This window comes from Lethenteron reissneri, chromosome 54, assembly GCF_015708825.2.
Source record: "Lethenteron reissneri isolate LAM-NWPU_2019-01 chromosome 54, ASM1570882v1, whole genome shotgun sequence".
Taxonomy (NCBI): domain Eukaryota; kingdom Metazoa; phylum Chordata; class Hyperoartia; order Petromyzontiformes; family Petromyzontidae; genus Lethenteron; species Lethenteron reissneri.
In genome coordinates, this window is record NC_083832.1 from 3,664,287 (window position 1) to 3,686,116 (window position 21,830).

General features: G+C 47.9%; 1 pseudogene; it reads right to left on the bottom strand.

Annotated features, from left to right (window-relative positions):
* The window catches only part of LOC133356403 (beta-1,4 N-acetylgalactosaminyltransferase 1-like), a 40,925-nt pseudogene extending 27,366 nt beyond the window's left edge, over positions 1-13,559 (bottom strand).
* Positions 13,560-21,830: the final 8,271 nt, after the last annotated feature.

A 21,830-nucleotide genomic window follows, 5' to 3' on the forward strand; every position in this document is an offset into this window, starting at 1 on the left:
ACTGTCAAACAACTCTTCTTCTGAATGGAATATGAATGGGGCACAGCACCGTAGTGGCGAGGTATGGTAAGCCGCCTATTACTTCGATTGTGTGGACTCCCTCCCCGTGGTGGTGGTGGTGCGGCATTCCACCCCCACGCAGTGGGCTCCTCTTGCCTCATCACGTGGTTGTCACGGTCTCGAACATGTAAGGGGCCGTCCATAAATTACGTCACGCGATTTTGGACGATTTTTGACCCCCCCCCACCGTCGTCACATGGTGTCACACAAAGTCAGACCCCCCCTCAAATATGACGTCACAAAGCACTGCCCCCCCCCCTCCAAAAATATAAAACATGCTTCAAATCACTTTAAACTATTGTCATTGTAGTGCGTATTTAATGTGGCGCTGCACTCTGATGTTTATTAAAAAAGTCTATTTAATTAAGTAGAACGTGTTGTCTATATTTATTTAAAGTTGCGCATTTTTACGTGACGTCACATTTCCCACCCCCCCCCCCTCGTCACACATCGTCACAAATGTCTGACCCCCCCCGCCCCCCAGGTGCGTGACGTCATTTATGGACGGCCCCTAACGCCGTAGGGGCGCAGCTTCGTCTTTACAAAACGCAGCCACTGCTTCTCCGTGGCACCTCTTTGTAAAAAATATTGAAAGGTTGTCCCTTGAATTCGGCAACAAGTATTCTTGAGTTGACTGGTTTGTATCCTAATAAAGATGTTTTTTTGCTCTGGAACTTATATGAATTCTACTCCTCCAATCTGCTGATTTTATTCTCCGAACCAAATTAATTCACCTTCGCCTATCTCCCCTGCACCCGTCCATCTAATTTCTGAAAGTCCTAAAAGATCATACCTTTCTATTTCTCTCATGAGTAACTCTTAACTGCCCTGTTGCTCGGAACATTATAACATTCCATGTCCCTACTGTGATTTATTATGTTGTCATTTTGGGCTTGTGCTCGCTGTGCCGGTTGTGCTAGTTACCCGGTTGGGCAATTGGAAACACGGACCTTGTTGACCCGAGCGACGTACGAGCCAGTATTTTGTTGCTATGTTTGTCATTGCATAGGATTTCGTCTGTGTTTTTTCTTTATGGCCAAAGTATCAGCACCCATTCCCCCGACCCTCCTCCGTTATCCAGGCTTGATGCTGGCTCAAGTACCCACTGGCTTGTGGAGCCCCGAGGCGGAGAGAGGTTTTACGATATTTTTAATTATACTGACCTCGTGGGCAGTCGAGTGGCGCTGCCGAAATCCACAACAATAAATTGCCCGTCCCCACGAGTTCCTCAATGGCCGTGTCTGTGTGTGTCTCCGCGTCTCTGTTGGTGTCTCTGTGTCGGTACAAATTAACGTCTGTCTCCCGAACACAGATTCCAATTTCCGTATTGACTGGGCCAAACCCGAACATGCGGCAATCCTCGGGTGGCGGGTGGGATGCGTGAGCGGGTGTTGCAGTTGTGATCCGAGTTCGATTCCGAGTCTTCAGCACACCACCCGACCCCCACTGCCCCCCACCCCTTACCTAACCCGAATGGGAACCCTACACAGAACAGCAAGTAGAATACATCTTCTTGGTTCTTTCGGTAAAGTCACGTAGAAGGAAAAAAAATAATAAAATAATAATAAATAATAATAAAAACATAATAATAAAATTCTCGCGACGTTTCGGCCACAACGCAAGCAGCCGTCCTCAGGTGAAGAACAGGTCTGTCGGTAAGACAGCGTCTGAAATAATAATAAAAAATAAAAAATAATAAAAATAAAACAGAATAAAAAAAATGTTTTATTATTATTTTATTATTTTCCTTCTACGTGACTTTACCGAAAGAACCAAGAAGATGAATCCCTGCATTCTCGAAAGCTTTAAATCGAAATGTAGCAAGTAGGATGATAGTTGCTGCTGAAGCACAGGCCGCGGCTGACCTCTGCAGGAACTCCTGGAACTGGAGATGGCGTCGCAGTCTGATGACCTCGAGCTCCGCGGGCGGATAGTCGGTGTGCAGTTGCAGCGCGTTCCGTCTCTCGCACACGCACGAGTTGCCGGACGAGGACCGCAGCAGCCTGCAGGACACCGCGGGCACGCGCGTGGTGTGCTTTAAAGAAGACGTGGGGAATACTTTGTGCAGTTGATGTGCGTGAAAGACCCGAGGCTCACGGGGCCACGATCCCTGAACCGCGTCCTCTGCACGATCCATGGTAGCAGCAGATGTAGCTCTACCAGAGGTCGCAACCGGGTACCCGATACCCGTACCTTACCCGATACCCGGCTACCCGTACCCGGATGGGTACGGGTACGGGTAGCCGTTTGCGACCCTGGTGCGGCCGGGTACGGGTACGGGTAGGCCGTGAGTCACTGGTGAGTAACCGTTTGTCACTCATTTCGGGTAGGGTACGGGTACGGGTAAGGAACGGATACCCGTACCCGGCCGGGTACGGGTACGGGTACCCATTTGCGACCCTGGTTCGGCCGGGTACGGGTACGGGTAAGGAATCAAAACCCGTTTGCGACCTCTGAGCTCTACTCGGTGATGGTGTTGACGATGTACAGATGGGAGATTAAAAACTTTCTGGCAGTGTGCGGCGACTGTGGTCACCACCAGATGCAGAACCATGAAACAGATAACGTAAATTCAATGTCCCGATGTACAAACACAAAGGAATCAGCATTACAGCAATGCACCACTCCGATGTCCCTGACGCAATCACCTGGCTTAACCACATCAATGTAAAATCACAGTTGCTGCTCTACATCGACATCAGTCATAACAAGAAGAAGACAATGAGTACAATCAATCATCCTGCGGTTTATGACTCTGGTCATACCACAGGCCCCCCTACAGCTCCTTTCGGATGGGTGGTGGGGCAGTGAACTACAGCGATTCACCGCTAAGGAGGACATTGAACTGCGTCCGAAGATTAGGGCTGTGAGCCATATTTGTTATGGGTTGGGCCACATCGAAGTTAGGCATAAAAGTGTCGCGTGACTCAGTCAAATAATAATCAAGACATTGATCTGTATGTGTGTCTCAAACATCTGTAGGGTACTTCCCAACGAGGTAGCAAGCTGAAATTTGGGACACAGGTAGCTTTTAGTACACAAACAACAGGTCCCCAAATCTCGATTTTAAGTGCCCCATAAGCATGTTTGTACCTCGCGTCATTCAGAAACCGTTTGTTTGATAGAGTGTTAAAAAAAAAATATCAAAGTGAGAACAATTGTTCTATCTGTTATTGTTTTTTGAGATATTTAGGATTAAAGAGCTTTTGAACAAAAAAATATGAATTTTATGATGTTCAAATGTGAATAATTCGAAGAAGGTAAAAGTTATACATTTTTTGTTATTTTGCTGAGGATTAGTCAGCCCTCGGGTCAGCTGTCTCGCTGGCTCGAAGTGCTCCAGGATTACCCCTTTGATGTAATCCACAGGAAGGGGACACAACATGGAAATGCGGACGGTTTATCCCGATTGCCGGCAGGCGGCGGGTGTGCTTGCGCCCTGGGCTCTAGCCGTTGCAAGGTCCCAGGGGACGTCGCGGCCCAGTTGGTCGCGTCGGCCGAGGCGGCCACCCCTCCAGGTGCGGCGGTGCCCGCGGATTTCGGCCTTGAACTCCTCCGGGAGGTATGGTCCAGCTTGCAGATGGAGGATTCCTCTCTGCTGAAGCTACGGCGCCGCGTCGGGCGTAAGGCCCGGAGCTCAGCTTCGTCGGCTTCCCCGGCGATCGCCGTGCATGACGGACTCCTCATGCGTTGGGATGCCCAATTGGAACGCTATTGTGTGGTTGTGCCCACTAGCCTGCGTGGTAAATTAACCCGAGCCATTCACGAGAAGCTTATGCACCTTGGCTACCACAAGACCTTATTGACCCTTAAGCGGGACTATTACTGGCCGGGTGTTGAGGGTGACGTGGCACTGATTTTGAAGGGTTGCCACGACTGCGCGCGGAGGAAGGCCCCAGTTGTCCGGGACCGGGCCCCGCTGCAGTCCATCCGGGTTTCTCGTGTTAATGAGCTCGTGGCGCTCGACATTTTGGGGCCATTCCCTGCATCCCAACGGGGCCACAAATACCTCTTGGTGGGCGTTGAGTACCTCACACGTTGGCCCATGGCATGGCCTTTGGTCGATCAGTCGGCCTCTTCTATCAACGAGGCCTTCGTCCAGGGGTACGTGTTTGACAAGGACGTGCCGGAACAATTGTTGACTGACCAGGGGCGGAAGTTCTCGTTTAGGTTGCCCAAGGAGGTGTGTGACCGCCTTGGCACCAAGAAAATCCGCACCTCGCCCTACCACCCCCAGTCAGACGGGATGGTAGAGCGCTTGAACCGCACCCTTACGTCCATGCTGTGCCACTAGGTGAACACGTCCCAGTCAGACTGGGACCTGTTCGTCCCGGGGGTCTTGGCGGCGTATCGGTTGGCCCCTCATGCCTCCACGGGATTTTCGCCTTTTTATTTGATGTACGGTAGGGAACCGGAGCCCTCGGTGCACGTCCAGATGGACGTTGGCTCCTCCAGGAAGGGGTCGGCGGTGCTGGCCCCTTTGAAGGTCGCGCTTGACCGGCTGCGCGAGGCGCGACAGGCGGCTGCCGAGAATTCCGCAAGCCGGCAGGCGGCTAATGAGCGGCTGCCCAAACACCAGGCAGCTGGCCTCCCGTGGGTAGCGGGTCAAAAAGCGTGGCTGCATTGTCCCCAGGTCCCCGTTGGCACATCGGCCAAATTGCATCGCCCTTGGCAGGGCCCCGTGGAGGTTGTGGAGGTCCGCCGGCCGCAATGCGTGGCAGTGGATAGTGCACCCGTCCCGGCTCAAACGTTATGTTCCATCTACCCTGGGGGATCCACCCCCAATTCCGGAGCGGCTGACTGATGATGTATCCGGCGTGCCTGACCGGCCGGGTCTCGTTGACGGAGGTGACGTTCGACCTGTGTGTGCGCCCCCAGGCCCCTCCCGAGTGAGGCCGACAGAGACCCCCCGGTCACCGGAGGCCACGGCGGTGGGCCTGTTGCCCGCTGACGGGCCACCTGCACGGGTGGCGGACGCCGCACGGGGGAGCGGGCCAGCAGCGCATACACGCTCGAGGGGGATGCGGCTCCGGTGATGTTCGGCGCCATCCGGCGGATGAAGCCTTCGGGCTCTATTTGTTTTGTTTTGTTGTTGTTGTGGTTGTTGTTGCTGTTCTGCTTGAGGGGCCGTGCTGCCCTAAGGTTGAGTTGTCTAGCAGCCGGTTTTACCTTCAGGCACACGTACTCTTGATTGTTCGGTCTTCGGTCCGGTGTGGGGCCCCGCTTGCGGGGTGATTGCAGCCGGGTTGGCTGTTTTTTTCTCACGGGGGGGGGGGGGGGGGGGGTGATGTAGAGGAGTAGAGGAGAGTAGTGGCGTCGTGTGCGCTGTCCAGTGCGATGACGTCACGAGACATGGGGTCACGCGCGCTGGACAGTGCACATGACGTCACGTCTCCTAGGGTACTTAAGGGATACTCCATGACGTAAGCGGGGTCACTGTGGGAACGGGTAGAGTAAGAAGGGTGAAGAGGGAACCAGGGGTAGAGAGCGGAATCGAATAGGGAGTCTGGGGAGAAGCCGGTGGTAGCCGTAGAGGTGCTTCTCTCTCCGCTCGGTGGAGTCGGCAGAGTCCACGATCCGACACGAGAGAGAGAGACCGGAGCTAGCCGGCAGGGACCCGGACTCAGAGTAGGACCCCTAGCCCCTGGGAGTTGTGTACCCTGGTGTGCAATATTGTAACAGCTTTAATAAACCCTGGCGGAAGCCCTTAACTTACCTCCGTCTACGAGTACGTCCGTCGGAACTTCTCTACATTATAAAAAAAATAATGGAATCTTTAAATTGAGCAGTTTCCGATGGGTATGTCTTTAAATATAATTAGTTGAATCAAGTCATCAATAGTTTTAGTTTTTTGAAAAAAATAAAATATTTTGGAGTAGTTGTTACTGTATATTCGTAGATAAAAATGTAAAAAATAATATCGGGTTAATTAATATATTAATTGAAATTTTTTTGCCTGTCGAAGACAGGCTTCATGAACTAGTTATATATATTTGGAAAACTATTTGCTGGCTGCTTGGTAACCCCCCCCCCCCCTCCACACCACCTCGGCGCTCAACATGGGACCGAAATCCCCACCCAGGGGGCAGAGGTCGCAACCGGGTACCCGATACCCGTACCCTACCCGATACCCGGCTACCCGTACCCGAGCGGGTACAGGTACCCGTTTGCGACCTTGGTGCGGCCGGGTACGGGTAGACCGTGAGTCACTGGTGAGTAACTGTTTGTCACTCATTTCCCAACGTCTTGTCTCTTCTCACAATTCAAGTTCCTAGAATCAACCCACCCGCGCCTGCAACATGGCTTCATCCCAAAGGTCGCAATCAGGTACCCGATACCCGGCCGGTTACGGGTACCCGTTTGCGACCCTGGTGCGGCCGGGTACGGGTAAGGAATCAAAACCCGTTTGCGACCTCTGCCAGGGGGCATCTCCGCATTCTCGACGAGGGTGCGATGTTCATGACGCATTCGGGCACGCCACGTGGACATCTGTGAAATCAATATTCTGATGCTGTTTATGAACGCTCGGGCAGTGGCGGTGCTTTGAAGTTCGTGGCGTCTCACGCCACTCACCTCTTCGTCTATAAATCAGCGATACACTATTTTATAAAACTAAAAAATTCCATTCAAATCAACGTCACGCATAGCATTCGGGTGATTTTGAAATGTTGAATACGAGGTTGTTTGTTTGTGGAACTGCTTGGATTTTTCACAGCACACATATCCACTTGATCAAAGCCGTGTTGTGGCCTCATCCTGGAAATACGGGACTGGGTGATTATAGAAGAAAGCGGGGGCTATGTAAATGCAAATTATTAAATGACCGAAGATGTATGGTGACGATGCGGTTGATGATGAACTAAGGTGAAATTAAGGATTATAGTGAGTGGTGTTAATGATCAAGGTGCAGGTGATCACACTTTTGAAAACGGCGTTGTTATTATTCGAGATGAGGGATAGTGAAAGGGTGTGTAATGGAATGCATAATGAGGAACTGGTAACAGGGAGTGGTGCCGGAGGAAGAGGTGGCGGGTGAGCCATGTCGAGGCCTCAAAGCACAGCTCAGAAGAATCATTCATGGAGCTCCTTGCATCAAGGAGCTCAATGCACGCTATAAGACAGCAGCATAAACACTAGGCTTGGACAATAACTCATGAAACTAAACACTAATACACGTCTAACTCATATTTAAAACATGCTAAATGCCATTTACTGAATGAGCTAATGTCAAATAAACGCATTAGCGACGCTTTGTGAGAAAGTCTCCAGTCGTGTATCCTGTGGATAATAGACTCGTCCCCACCATCTGACTCTAGAATTGCCGTATTTATCTCAGGGTTTGGAATGGGAGACTTTGCACCTTCTCGGATGCGGACGTGAGCAGAAAATCCACCCTTGATCGGCGTAACATGGTTCACAATGAATAATAATTTAATTTTATATAGCGTCAAACATAATAATAAACAAAGAAATGTCTGAACAATGCTGGCGTTTACCTGTGAGTGGACGTGCAGGTGGAGCAAGCGCAAATACGTCAACTGTGGGCCACAGTTACGAAACACGGCCGCTGCTGAATGGCCTAGGGGGACGCGAGAGCTCAAAGCGGGCGGTCATGTGATGAGGTGTGACCGCATTGTGATGTGGGTGTTGCAAAAGCACCCAACATTTCATGCCTGCACGCAACAGCATCGCACTCGACTTGGTGAAGCAACTGCATGGCCGCTGCTACGCGCCCACGGTACTGCCATTGACAAAGCCTTGACCTTCAATGAAAGGTCTTGTACGCCATCACTATGAACTCCCCGGGCCAATTTAACTGAAAAGGAGGTGCATTGATAATTGTTCTTTTACCCTTTTATTTGGCAACAAAACTGACACCTTTTTTTTACGAGGAGTCATGTTTGCATAGACCACAATACCTGCAGTCATAGTGCAAACAAAACACACAACTCTGATTATGTATGTATGCACTGTCCTTGAAGTTGATTAGTCCACACCCGAGACAGCTTTCCTTAGAGCCCAGTCTCACATGGGTTGGACCAGATGACGCCAAAAGGCGCACAACTCAAAGACAATGCACCATCAGAGTACGAGAGCTCGGGGTAAGCATTTACACCATTGGAACCTCATTTGCCAGCAAAAAATATGATAATTGTTTTTTTACCCTTTTATCTGGCAACAAAACTGACACCTTTTTTACGAGGAGTCATGTTTGCATAGACCACAATACCTGCAGTCATAGTGCAAACAAAAAACATAACTCTGATAATGTATGCACTGTCCTTGAAGTTGATTGGTCCAATCAAATAAAAGGGTAAAAAAACAATTATCATATTTTTTTGCTGGTAAATGAGGTACCAATGGTGAGGAGGTGCATTCTTAAAAAAGCATGCTATATCATGGTTAAATCTTGACTTAAAACTTTCGTGACTGCAGGAATTCATATTCTTTGGGTCTTTCTGTAAAGTCACCTAGATAAAACAAATCTTTGTTGATAGCCAGTGGGTTTGCAGAGTACCTTCGTTTTGGAGAAATCAATTTTGTGTGAGCCCACCGCATTAAAACAATGATCAGCCACGGCTGAGGTATTAGTCCTACCGTACTCTCTGGTTCTTTCGGTAAAGTCACGTAGATAGAAAAAATAATAAAAGACAACGCGACGTTTCGGTCGCAACACAAGCGTCCGTCTTCAGGTGAGAAAATTATCCGCTGTTGTGGTTTTCTATAGGCACTGTCATCATAGATAAAACCACATACAACAACAAAATCCAAGACCTTCACAATGGTGGCTGCTATACCAAAATTAACAGAGACCCTACCAATAGCTTGGCTACTAAAAACAACAAAATCATCACTAATTCGACTTCCCTAATCGAACGCACCAAGCAGCTCTCTCTAAAACCTTCAGCTGCTAGACCACCCAGATTTTACGGCCTTCCAAATATCCATAAAGAGGGTACTCCACTCCGTCCTATCGTATCCACCATCAACTCACCCACTTACACACTGGCACGATTTCTGTCTGAGACTCTGCTTCCCAGATTTGAAGCTTTCGTGACTGCAAGGATTCATATTCTTAGGTTTTTTCGGTAAAGTCACGTAGGTAAAAACATTAAAATTAATTAAAGTAAAATAAAATAACAATCACGACGTTTCGGAGGCAACACAAGTCTCCGTCATCAGGTGGGACCGTCACAGCCAGATTTGCTGCATCAAGATGTAAGGGATTACATCTTGAATCATTGCCTCACTTGATGCAGCAAATCTGGCTGTGACGGTCCCACCTGATGACGGAGACTTGTGTTGCCTCCGAAACGTCGTGATTTTTATATTATTTTACTTTAATTAATTTTAATGTTTTTACCTACGTGACTTTACCGAAAAAAACATAAGAATACTCTGCTTCCCTTCATGGGCAAGACCGCCTCAGCTGTACTTAATTCGGCCCACTTGGTTTCACAAATCAAGGACATATCACTGTCCCCGGAGGATTTGCTTGTCAGTTTCGATGTAGTCTCCCTCTTCACCAAGGTACCTGATTCTATTGCAATCATTGAAGACCTAGTCCAACAGGGATTGGATCCTGATGTTCTTCGTTGGTAAGGCACTGTCTTACCAACACTTACTTCACCTGGAATGGTACTTTCTACACACAGAATGAAGGTACCCCAATGGGCTCTCCCCTATCACCAGTGGTAGCGAACATTTTCAAGGAGAAATTTGAGACAGACGCCATCCAGACATCGACCCGACATCCTTCCTTGTGGAAGAGATACATAGATGACACATTCGTCATCTGGCCTCATTTCTCAACCACATTAATTCCTTACACCCATCTATCAAATTCACCATGGAAGTGGAAAATGATGGCAAACTACCATTCCTGGATGTTTTGATCGAGAAGAGACCTGATGGCTCGTTGGGACACTATGTCTATAGAAAAACCACCCACACGGATTCCTATCTAAAACCTGACTCCCACCACCATCCAGCCCAAGAGAATGCCCTCGTCAAAACACTACACCATAGGGCCCATTGCATTTACGACCAGCACCACCTAGCCAGTGAGCTTGAACACGTATGCCAGGCTCTCAGGAGGAATGGACATTCTGACCGCACACTCCGCAAAGCTGCATCCCCAACCATGGGTAGATAACCATCTGAGGACCCAATCAAAACCATCACCTTACCATACATAGCAGGGGTTGCCAAAAGGATTGCAAAATTTTGAACAAAAACAAGATCCAAGTTCGGTTCAATACAGTACACAAAATCCCTGATTTTATCCCATCAGTGAAGGATGCAATCCGGACTTGCAATGTCCTGGTGTCTATAAGCTGAGTTGTGTCTGCGACAGCAGTTACATTGATGAAACGAAGCGACGTGTCTCAGACCAGATTCGCGAACACAAAACGGATTTGAAACACGGCAGAACCAACACTTCGGAGGTGGCGGATGATTGTTTCAACGCTGTGGACACACACAACATTGATTTCTCCAAGACGAGGGTACTCTGCAAGCCCACTGGCTATCAACAAAGATTTGTTCATGAAGCCATCCAGATATATAGACATAGACACAATTTCAACCGAGAAGATGGGTACAAACTGGGCAATCATTGGAAGGACGTTATTATTCATATTCTTAGGTTTTTTCGGTAAAGTCCCGTTGGTAAAAAAATAAAATTAAACTTCTTAGTTCTTTCGGTAAAGTCACGTAGAAGGGAAGTAATAAAATAATAAAAATAAAACATAATAAAATAAAATAATTCTCACGACGTTTCGGCTACAACGCAAGCAGCCGTCTTCACCTGAAGACGGCTGCTTGCGTTGTAGCCGAAACGTCGTGAGAATTATTTTATTTTATTATGTTTTATTTTCATTATTTTATTACTTCCCTTCTACGTGACTTTACCGAAAGAACTAAGAAGATGAATCCCTGCAGTCACGAAAGCTTTAAATCGAAATAAAATTAAAATTAATAAAAGTAAAATAAAATAAAAAAAATCACGACATTTCGGAGGCAACACAAGCTTCTGTCTTCAGGTGGAACCGTCACAGCACGATAGCTGTATCAAGTAAGAGAAATTCCAAGAAAACAGTCCTTGTATATATATACTGTTTGAGGGTGGGAGGAGCCAAGGTAGGCCCTGGATATTATTATTGTGAGGTTCGGTGAGGCTGAAGCACGCTGTTAGGAATAAGCCTTTGTTGTGTAGACTGGTTGAACTCGGAGGTTCCAAGAGTTGTTAAGGTGATTAACCAGTTGAAGTCATAACTGGCTGTGATGTTTCCAGCCTACCTACCGATATTAGCAGTTATTTTCGACTCTCTGATTTTATATTTACAGGTTCACACTAACAAAGCCGCCGTTTACATTGACATGCTAATTTCTTACATTGACATGCTAATCTCTCTCACTTTAACATCACTATCCCCGCCCACTTCGTTTATGACCCTTGGGTTACACCTATTTAAAACCTTTAAAACAGCCTGCCTCAGCAGCTTTCCCCCTCTTTTTTCACCTGATGAGGATTGCCTGTGTTGTGATCGAAAAGTCGTGATATTTTTATTATTTTTTATTCACTTTATTTTCATTTTTATTTTTATGATTTTATTGTTCTATCTACGTGACTTTACCGAAAGACCAAAATAATATATAATGGTTACTTGAGGAGGGTATTGTCTAATCTGTTGATGGTGGTGTCGCTTTGCAGAAAGAAATAAAAAATCCGTAGCATCGTCGGAAGGCAAGGTGCTAGAGGCGGCAGTGATGTCTGCTGATGTCTGAGTTGGCGAACCGCACATACACCAACAGAGACACAGCAGCTTGAATACAGGTGTAATGAGAGCACCATCGCCTAGATTATCGGGGTGGGCGTACATTACTTATACAGTCCATGCTTATCCACAGTGAGGTTTATATCTGGGGTAAAGGTGAGGGGCGGCTCCACCAGGGAAGCCTCTGGAACGTTCTGGAAGGTTCCAGGAGGGGCGTGGCCAGAGGTGGGGCTTAGCCTTCGGAGGGGGGATATAAGCGGGACACAGGGCAACGCGAGAGGTCGGAGCTGAAGACTGAAGAGGAGCTCGACATCGCTGCTGCCCCGCCATCTCCATATTCTTAGGTTTTTTCGGTAAAGTCACGTAGGTAAAAACATTAATAAGTAAAATAAAATAAAAATCACGACGTTTCGGAGGCAACACAAGCTTCCGTCTTCAGGTGGTACCGTCACAGCCACGACAGCTGTATCAAGTAAATGAGAGATTGCAGGAGCTACCACTCCGTTTATATAATGGTTGGAGAAGGTGGTGGGGCAAGGGCCGCATACTTTTTATTAATATGGTAAGGTGAGGCTTAAGACTAAGAATAGACTGCATAACAAAGGCTGAGCCTTTGTTGTGGAGAGGTGCGGTTTGTGACTCAACCTGTGACAGGGAGACCACCACTAAGCATGGCCACGTGGCAGCTTGTCCTCCAGCCGCTCAACCGCTCCCTAGCGCACCATCAGCCAGCAGCGGTGCGTTGGTGAGCGGGTGAGCGCCACGTGGCGCGGGGCAGCGTAGCCACACGAGGGGTGGACGTCCGTAAAAGAAAGAGACGAAGACAACGTGGCTGTACCGAGCTTTTATTGAGTAAACAACTGAAGTGACTTACCGTGTCAGAGACCACTCGTTACACAGGTGTCGCGATTGACTGTGGGATACACAGGCATGCGGGAGACACGCCCAGCCGCATTTGTCTCCCCAATGATAATGTTTACATTCCATATTAGGAACTAATTTAAGAGTGAGTCGATCTGGGAGAGGCCCGACTGGTTGAAATATTTGCCACTATTGTTAGTCGTGAGTGCAAAATCGAAGTCGGTTTGGAGTGCAGTGCACTAACCACTGCACTCCCAGCTCCCCACATCACCACTACCATCACGTGATAGCCCCCCCCCCACCTCCTGTGCTCCAGCCCCCCATCTCGACAGATTGGGGATGGCTGTAGACAGGCAAATTACGCCCAGCTTCAGATCGTCTCGGTTAGGGTTGGGGGGGGCATTGGAGAAGAGTGAACCGGGTGGGCCACACAGGGACATTTGGTGGCCAGGGCCCATTCCAGGACATGCCCCGAAGCGCCGGCCCTGCAGGGGTAAACAAGAGCCCCCACAAAACAAAATTCCCGTGGAGTGGGAACAGAGGAAGAAGCAATCACGTGACTCACATCTGCGCGTTGGGCTTGAGCCGCTGGCGGACCTGCTCCTCGTCTCCGGCGGGGCGCGCGGCGCCATTCCCTCCGAGCGCACTTCTGTAGACGGTCAAATCGATTCCGACCGTGCTCCACCTCGTCGTGTGCTCTCGCAGGATCGTCATCATGAAGATGAGGACGATGAGCGAGGTGACCACGATGAGCGAGCACACCACGTACTTAAGATACTGCATTCCTTCACACAGAACCGCTGCACACACAACAGCAGTCGCCACGTCAACTCGACCGACGGTGATGGTACCATGCATGCACTCACGTCAGACCGAATCACCTGGAATTCGCCCTCTCGGAAGCCAAGCGGAGGTGATTCTCGTGGATAGTGCAGGTGTAGTGACATATAAAGGGAGGGGCTGCTGGGGGCTCTGGGACCCTGGGTGGCCCAGGCGCTTAAGCCGTTTGGCGCCACCAACGGGGGGGGGGGGGGGGGGGCTGTGTGTGCTCTGTGGGATATCTGGGGGCGCACACTGCCCCACCCCTCGTTGGGGACTAGGCATAAAAGGGGAGCTCCCTGGACGATCAGGGCCAGTCGTAGCTCAAGACCCAAGACCCAAGACCAGCCATCTGAGGACCCTGGGACGCTGTGAGAGCCAGTGGTGGGACTCTGGAACTCCCGACTCTACGACCTTGTGAGGGCGAGTTCCGGAGCGTAGCCAGAGTAGAGTATCTAGGCTGTGTACCTAGGCTGTGTACCTGGGAGTTGTTACAGAGTATCAGGACTGTTGGACTGTTGGAGTGCTGTTGGATCGTAATAAAGAAGTTACCTCTGTAAGTGTCTCCGGAACCCGTTACACAGGCATGTGTGACCACCATGCGATTGTGGTGCCACGGCCGCTGAGCAAGTGCCGCGACTCCCCAAAATGTTGATACTCCGACTGATGCTCCTGCTATTGTGGAGTGACTCATGCAGCCAGCTATGGCTGCAGAGTGTGGTAGTACATGTTGTTTACGTCGTTTATTGTGAAAATTCGGTCACAGTTCCTATGATCACTGTTTCATTGCTTTTATGGCTTTATTTTGGTGATTTTTGAAAAAAAAATCGGTTTGGCCATGTTTGTTTGTTGTAGTACGGAGTTAGACTGATGGCCTTAATCTAAGTTGTCTTGTGGTTGTTGTTGTTTGACTTGCATCCCACTGGGATTTTTGCACACAGCGTTGGTGTACGGTGCTTTTTCTGCAATATTTTGCTTTGGATTTTCTGTTTGCACATAGTCACTTTAAGATGTTTTCTTGTTCATGTATTTTGTTTTTTTGTTTGTTGCTGTTGCACCTGATTCAAGAGCCGAATGGCTCACAGGGCTATACCTAATAAATGAAACTTGAAAACTTGAAAACTTGGCCCACACCCTGAGCACGCACACACAGCGCACACACGGAGTGTCCGGGCGGGGGATCGCCTGGCTCAACGGGGTTTCATCCGAAGCATCCCTAGGAGGAAAGTCCCGCGGTTTCCCGGTGCCAGGAGATTGACCGACCCTCACAGGACAAGTTACATTGCGGTGCCCCTAAATTGGCTTACAATTGTATGGGCGCAGATTCAGTGGGGCAACCGCAATGAGTCATACACGACATCGGGGAGGGGGGCTGGATGAAATATTAAGCGAGCAGAGCAGACCATGAGGTCATGGCAACGCAGCGCCACGACCTCCCCCAGACCAAGTACACATCAGCAGAGTGTGTATTCGCCAGCCGGACGCCCTTCCAGATTAAACGTGTTGAGACAGAAATTAATGAGTACAGGCACATAGACAATAGGTCGCGAAGTAACCGTCACAACGCTCCGTATGACGGAGGGGAAACCAGCGAGAATCACAGGTAGGCGCACGATGGGCCGCGGGGAGATAATGCGACCCCTGGTTTTTGAAGTGAGGGGATTTGAAGTGAGGGGATAATAAGTATAACCCGTAAAAACAAAGTTTTTCACTATAAATCCTTTATATGCGTGGCGGCTAGAGTCCTCTCGTCCTCTGGCTTGAGATGGCTGCCACCTATGGGTCAGATGATTGTCTGCCACCATTAAGCAATTGGTAATTAAATATTTAATTGGTTTTCCCTAAACAGTGTAAAATTTTGGAAAAAAACATTAATTGTCTCGCACAACGAGTCTGTGTGCAAGATGTCAGCTCGATTGGATCACGGGAAGTGGGTTAAAAAACGACCGAAAGATTTGCACGGTCGTACGCAAGCAAGCACGCAAGCACGCAAGCAAGCAAGCAAGCGAACTTAATATAAAGGATTTAAAAAGGGCAACCCGAGGCATTCAAGACAGAACTCTTATTCAACATCTTGATCGCCAAGCCCCCGCTCTCCCTGGTGTCCTGCCTCCTCAAACCACTCGCAGCATCCGTGTGATGCCAGCGAGTGCTGCTACGAGGCAGTGATCTTATTTGTATTTTTGTATTTTAAGATTGCTTAATACGGCTAATTAACATTTTACATTCGAATTTTATAAGGTCTACTTATTCATAATTTTAAAGATTTTAGCCCTTTGGTATTACTTATACTTTGTAACGTTAGTATAGTTAGAGTGTATACCTTTTATATAAGTTAAGATTCCTACTTGTTCCATGTATGCACCGTCCCGCCATAGTGAATTCCTTGTTTGTGCAAACTTACATGGCGATTAAAACCGTTTCTGATTCTGATAAGCAAAGTTTTTTTCGTCATCCTCCCTCCGACTCTCACAGCGTCTGTGCGACGCCGTGAGTACAGCTGCGAGGTATGTGACGGGGCGTGAGTGTTTTTGGGGACTTGGGTAGCAGTTGGCCAGGCTCTGCTCGTAGAATATTCCCTCCGGGCAGTGCGTGGTTTGCGCGGCTGCGTGGGCGGACGCTGCGGCGAGAGTGAGGGCAGAGCAGCAGCAGCACGAGCGCTCGTTGAGATCATCGCCTGCAGGTGTGCGTGCGCGGTCGTGCCGCTGCGTGCCGCGTAGCGTGAGTGGTTGGGGGACGAGGCAGAGTCATCCCGCAGCGCGCGCGTGCGTGCGTTCAGCAGTGGCAATCGAACGCAGGTGTGGCCGTGAGCGTGCCGCTGTCCGCTTCGACGCGGTGGAGGAGAGAGTGGAGGGGCGGACGTCACGCCCCACCTGCCCAGCAAGGGCGGGGGGATGGACGCCGGCACCCCACACTATCAATGGAATGATTTAATCTGACCAGACGAAAACTGGCAAATGTCACAGTATAGTAGTAGGTTTTTTACCCTTTAAACTGGTACAAAACTGACACCTTTATACAAGGCATCATGTTTGCAATAACCGCAACACAAGCAGTCAAAATGCAAACAAAAAGAAACAACTCTGATAATGATATGCACTGTCCTTCAAGTTGATTGGTCCACACCCGAGACAGCTTTAGAGCCTAGTCTCCATTGGTGTTGGACCAGATGACGCCAAAAGGCGTACAACTCAAAAAACATTGCACTATCAGTGTAAATGCTTACCCCGAGCTCTCAATACTCTGATAGTGCACTGTTTTTGAGTTGTACGCCTTTTGGCGTCATCTGGTCCAACACCAATGGAGACTAGGCTCTAAAGCTGTCTCGGGTGTGGACCAATCAACTTCAAGGACAGTGCATATCATTATCATTATCAGAGTTGTTTCTTTTTGTTTGCATTTTGACTGCTTGTGTTGCGGTTATTGCAAACATGATGCCTTGTATAAAGGTGTCAGTTTTGTACCAGTTTAAAGGGTAAAAACCTACTACTATATTTTGCCTCTGGTAAAGGAGGTCTCATAGTGTAAATGTCACAGTCTCAATCATGTCTCTGTCCTACCGGAGACTTGCTCTTCGTTGACGGTTGGCAGGAAAGTGTCTCACTCGATGAACAAGCACAACGAGAATGGGTGAATTACCCAGAAACTGGCTGCTACCAGAGGCGATGGCTGCGAAGAAAATGCAGTGGAGACTGCAGCATTTTGGAAGAACACTGGTTTCGAGACTGACTCGCTGACAGAGAGATTTGCCAACAGATTAATGAATGAATGTCGCAGATCGTTCTAAGGATATCGAGTCTCGATGGAGTACTCCGACTTTACTTAGCGACAGCGTGGCTCAAATTTTCATAAAATGATGGCTGAACATATTGGGAGGCCGATACGACACACACCTCCGATTAGCACGGTTAGCTACGTACGGTGCGAAAGAAGTTTTATATACATACATACAAACACAGTAACCTGTCGCTCTACACCAAACTGTACAATTTAACACCATAGGCTTTCGTGACCAACGTGATTCGTACTTGATTTTTTGGGTCACATAGTGAAAGTGAAATAGCATAACTTATGTGAATATATTAACCTCTATCACTCCTTGCTCCCTTGTGGGTGCACATTAGTGACACCGCAGCCCATAAGACTGGAGAACATTGTCACAATTCTGGCCTCTGACTGATGATGCTGGTTGTGACCATCAGTGTAACGACCGATACCCAATTTTAATTTTGATTTAAAGCTTTCGTGACTGCAAGGATTCATATTCTTGGTTCTTTTGGTAAAGTCACGAAGGAGGGAAACAATGAAATAATAAAAATATAAAACAATAAAATTATCACGACGTCTCGACTGCAATGATTGCTTGTGTTGCAGTCGGAAACGTCGTGAGAATTTTATTTTTTTATACTTTTATTATTTTATTGTTTCCCTTCTACGTGACTTTACCGAAAGAACCAAGAATACGATACCCGATTGTTAAGGGTTGTGACATTGCTCACCACCACCACACCGGCAGTGCTGCTGAAGCTGGAATGAATTGGCACGTTGGTTCACCACGTGATAACTTTATCAATTGGCTGTAAGGTGGAGGGTTTACGGCACGCATTTTATTCACGGGATCTCACTACAAAAAATATAAATATATTTTGGCGTCCTCTGGTCCAACACCGTTTGAGACGAGGCTCAAAAGAAAGCTGTCTCTGGTATAGACCAATCAGTTTCAAAGACAATGCATATATTATCAGAGTATGTTTTTTTGTTGGCATTCTGACCACAAGTATTGTGGTTAATGCAGACATGATTCCTTGTAAACTGTTTCAGTTTGGTGTTTTAACATCTTAACACCTGTCTTGTTGCCAGAAAAAAGGAGGAAAAATATATGATCACTACTGAATCCTGTTTGTATACTTAAAAACGACTTCACCCTCATGAGGTCTCCCCACATCATATTTGTGTATGTGTACGCGTGTATGGATGATGTACAGGATATGTTGTACCTGTTTGTGTCGTGTTCCTCGTTGTTTGCGCCGCCCGTGACAGGCTTCGAGCCGTAATAATCATGAAATTACATTCAGTTGACAGCATTTGAATCCCTTTATCCATAAAAATAAATTCACATATTCTATTCTCGTTTTACCTGTCCATTCTTATCTTGGCACAACAATTACGTACAATTCCATAGATAAGAAATCGCACTGTAAAACCCAGAGCCCTGGATTATTTGTGTGTGTCGGTATCATGATTACAAATTTGCCAAAAATGAAAACGACACCGTAACGTGCTCAAGTTGTATCACACATCGCAACGTCGCGCCCAACTCTGCAACGACTGCAGACCGAATCCCAGCCGCGCCTTCCTTCGTGATGACCGTTTTAGGGGAGAGAATATTCGTCAATACTTGAAGTTCCCCCCCCCCCTCCCCATACGGCTGCCGAGTCATTAATATTCGCAGAGCAGCATCAGGACAAATTTAATTCGTGAGAAATGCAGCAAAGTAAAGTTATTGCGCATTTGTGGTGTGACCAGTGGTGGAAATGTGCCGACACCCGTTCATCTTCCTTGGCCGCGATGTTTTTGCAGACGCTAAACGTCAGGTGTCGTTGCTGCAGGACTGAGAGCGAGTCGCTGTCGTACAGGCAGCGACCTGGCATGGCTGCTCTCAGCTCGAACAGTACCCGGGGGAGGAGGAGGGGAGTTCTCAAGTGGAGTTCAGCGTGGCGGAGTCGGCTGTTAACCACTGGGCGAGTCAGATTCAGACGTCATGGTGTCTACGTATGTTGAACGGAACAAACGATGCTAATCGGACACGTGGCGGAAATACAACAAGTTAAACACAAAAATCAGTTGGAGAAATTCTGTTGTCACGGGGCTGTTTCATTTTGCAATTCACCGTTCACCAACCACGCACGGGTCGAGACATTGTGAAGATTCTGCTTCGCGATTATATTATAGGAGGATGTTTTTTTGTTCTTGCAATACTTTGTTTCGTTTTAACAGTCTCGTTTGTGTTATCTCCTGGGCTGGGCACTTGCGCCACCAAACATTTCAGTGGCACCACGCAAGTTCACTCCGCGTTGGCGTGGTCCGTCACACAACGGCGCTATTGTGCCCAGTATCTCGACAGGAGCTGGCGACCTTATTGATTGTTCCCAACGAACTCTCCCGTGTTTGTACAACTGAGCGCGCTCGTTTTGAACTGAACGTATCGTGAGCGTTCAATTGTTCTTGTTTAACCAGTTTGGAGCTCAGGATAAATGTGTCGCATTCGCGAGTACACAGCGGTGAAGCAAAAAAATACGGTTGATAAAATAGAAATTCACAAGAAATGGAAAACATATTCTTAGGTTTTTTTTTCGGTAAAGTCACGTAGGTAAAACATCAAAATTAATAAAAAATAAATAAAATAAAACAAAAATCACGACGTTTCGGAGGCAACACAAGTCTCCGTCATCAGGTGGAACCGTCACAGCCGGATTAGCTGCATCAAGTGAGGCAATGATTCAAGATGTAATCCCTTAAAAAGCAAGTTGAGGGGGAGGAGAGGGGGGAGCTAATCAGAATGTGGTAGCCAATAAATGGAACGTATCGGGAGGGAGGGGGGCGGAGCTCAAGCTTCAAATCTAGAATAAATGGAAAACACTCGGTGTACGACGACCACAAGTACTGGGCCAGATGGCCAATTCTCACGACAACTGCTTGGCTGTGTGCGTCGCGAGTGTGAGGTTCGATTATAACCGCGGAGACCGAGACCGAGGCAAAACACCTCCTCGCCATATTCCACTTTCCACATATAAGTTTTCTCCATATATATATAAAAGGCAAAGTAGTGAATATGTGTGTCTGTTCAAATTGTTTAGCGTATTTCCCGACATGCAACAAATTGGAAATTTGCCATGTGGGTACTTTCCAGACTGTATACCATGCAAAAATGATAGAAATAGACTTTTGGGTTTTTTGTGGGGTAGGGGAGCTCAATAATGCAAATATTTTTTGCACAGCAAGTGAGCTGTGACGTCAAATCTGTCACGTGACCCGCGCATGTGGAAGCGTAACGCGTTGTAGTGTCGTGATTAGCGCACCGCGCTACGAACCCTGTGACCGAGTTCGATTCCCGCTCACGGCCACCACCACCACCCGTGACGATTATTTGAACCAGTCCTGGGCCTCCCCTAGGTCGACTCAGCCTCAAGCGAGTAACTGGTGTGTTGTGTGAACATGACCACTGGGGAGACAAAGGCGGCCGGGCGTGGTGAATCCAAGTCCCGGGCGAAGCCGGGTAGTACAGCCAGTTAGATATATTTATGCATCCCATCCGCAGAACAGCCTTCTGAGATAATTGGTTTTTTACCCTTCTATCTGGCAACAAAACTGGCACCTTTTTACAAGGAGTCATGTTTGCATAGACCACAATACCTGCAGTCATAATACAAACAAAATACATAACATTGATAATGTGCACTGTCCTTGAAGTTGATTGGTCCACACCCGAGGCAGCTTTCCTTAGAGCCTAGTCTCACATGGGTTGGACCAGATGACGCCAAAAGGCGCGTGTATACATAATTACCCACGTCTTCTTGTTTCTTTCGGTAAAGTCACGTAGAAGGGAAGTAATAAAATAATTTATTATGTTTTATTTTTATTTTTATTATTTTATTACTTCCCTTCTACGTGACTTTACCGAAAGAAACAAGAAGATGAATCCCTGCAGTCACGAAAGCTTTAAATCGAAATTACCCACGTGTTCTTATGTTTAGAAATAACGTCATACTGTAATGTATTCACTTACAACGTAGTAACCCTTAAAAAAAGTTTCATCCGAGTCACTTGCAATCACGATCAATCAGAGGGATTGATTTTTTAAATAGTTTTTTGCAACACAACAAGAGCCCGATACAAAGGCACAAACTGCAAATAGCAGTGGCGGGGGGGGGGGGGCAACTCCATGGACTAAAGCACCAACTCATTACTCCTGGGTCTAAAGATTGAGATGAGATCGGGATGCGGGAGCATCGGTTTTTATATGGGGGAGGGAGCGGGGTATCAAATGTAGTGAAAGCCGACACGCGCCAAGTGGACTCATGCGCAGAAAAAGTCCCACAGGGCGGTGATTTGTGGAGCCATACGCTGAACCCAGCACGTTATTTGCCGATGTGGGTGGGGCAGGCGCCCCATGGGGGAGTAGCTATAGCATATTAACATAAGCGCATAGCCCATAGTTGCTATTGCAGCCACGCGGTACGGCAGGGGACAACGGAACCTGGGGTTAATGGTCCCTGGGATAAACGGAATGTGGGAGACTTGGTTGTAAGT